At 57.9% G+C, this 1,467-nt stretch overlaps 1 protein-coding gene across 2 annotated transcripts in view; it reads right to left on the bottom strand.

The window, feature by feature from the left end:
- The window catches only part of NUCB2 (nucleobindin 2), a 26,652-nt gene extending 26,286 nt beyond the window's left edge, over positions 1-366 (bottom strand). The window contains exon 1 of one of the 2 annotated variants that reach the window (XM_006753150.2): positions 228-366. The gene's annotated coding sequence lies outside the window, so the exon portion shown is untranslated. The remainder of the gene's footprint in view (positions 1-227) is intronic. The other variant, XM_006753151.2, reaches the window with a different exon arrangement.
- Positions 367-1,467: the final 1,101 nt, after the last annotated feature.

Below are 1,467 nucleotides of genomic sequence, written 5' to 3'. Positions count from 1 at the left end.
TGCCTGTCACCCTCATCGACCCCAAAGAAAGCCTGGGTGCCCTGCAGCGAATGGAGAGGAGGCAAAGACTCCCCCCCACACACACACCCCCGCCGCAAGTTCGAGCTGGAAGCCCCCTTCCACCCATGCCTTCCCACAGTGCGGCCCCAACCCATCCTCAGTACCCCGGCAAGGCAGACCTTACCTCAGGGTCCGCCCCAGCCTCCCGCGGTACGATCCGCACCCACCTCGAGATCACGGGCCTCACCTAGTCCCAGTTTCGACCCCCGAATCTCCGCCAGCTGAATGCCTGCCCCGCACAGACCTGTCGCGTCTTGCCAGCTTCCAGTTTGCAGCTTAGCTCTGTACCTCTGCCCACAGTGCGCGCCCGCCTCCTCGCTGCCTTGGCAACAGCCCCCGCCCCCAGGCAGCGGCGATTGGTCCGACTGGGATGGCGGAGGCGCTGATTGGCTGGTGCGGAGACGATTCTTCGCAGCGGGTAGCGCGTCCACCCTGAAGCCTAGGGGAAGTTGAGCCAAGAGGGACGTGGCGCTCGGCTACGCGGGCGGGGAAGCCGCGCCCCTTCCTTCGTTTGCTTTCAAGGGGAAGCCTGTAGAGCAAGGTTTGGGCGGGTGAGCCGCTGTCCCGGGAGAGGCCGCCCCTTAGTTACTGGCAGTGCCCAAACCAGTTAGCGAAGGGCTGTCAGGCCCATTTCCTCCCACGGGCCTCTTTGGGGTCTCACACCCGCGAGCCTCCTCCCCACCCACCTCCCTGATGCTGGGCCCTCGGCCACTGAGGCTTGGCTGCTTTTTACTCCACCTTCTCTCACCCATCTGCGGACTTATCTCTTATCTCTATGTCCATCGCCCTCATAGAACTGAGGCATCTACTCCAACCATCATTTTAATGATGGGGAAGCTGAAGCTCAAAGATATACGTGGCTCGAGGGTTAGAGAAGCTCTTGGAACACCAAGACTTGTTTCAAAGCTTGAAAGTCTCTGAGCCGTAGTTTTCTCCCTTGTGAAAATGGCATCATCTATTTCACAGTTGTTAGTGAAGATTACATGAGATAATATTCCAGAAAACCAATACAGACCTGTTGCATCAGGGGGCAGACACTCAACACAGGAGCTACTGTGGCAGGCACTGGCCATATACGAAGAAATGGCATCGCAGATCTGGCGCCAACAAAGCAATACTTGGCTTCCCCCAAGTGGGACACAGGCCCCACCACCACCTGAGAGCGACAGCCCACCAGAGCGACAGCCCACCAAATCGCAGCCAATGCTGTGCAGGCCCCATGGTGCAAAATGCAACCCACAGCCCAGCCCAGCCCAGAAATGGTGGCTGTGGGTGTCGGGTAATGATGTCATGTAGCAATGCCTGGCTTCCTTTCCCTAGCAACTAGCCTCCTTGCAGTTTCTTCAGCCCAGAAACACAACTTGCTTTATAGCCAGGTGCAAACATTTTACACTTTAACCAAATGTC

Source organism: Myotis davidii, unplaced genomic scaffold, assembly GCF_000327345.1.
Source record: "Myotis davidii unplaced genomic scaffold, ASM32734v1 scaffold1891, whole genome shotgun sequence".
NCBI lineage: Eukaryota > Metazoa > Chordata > Mammalia > Chiroptera > Vespertilionidae > Myotis > Myotis davidii.
Note: the sequence above shows the minus strand (reverse complement) of the source record. Positions and strands in the feature narration are given on the sequence as shown.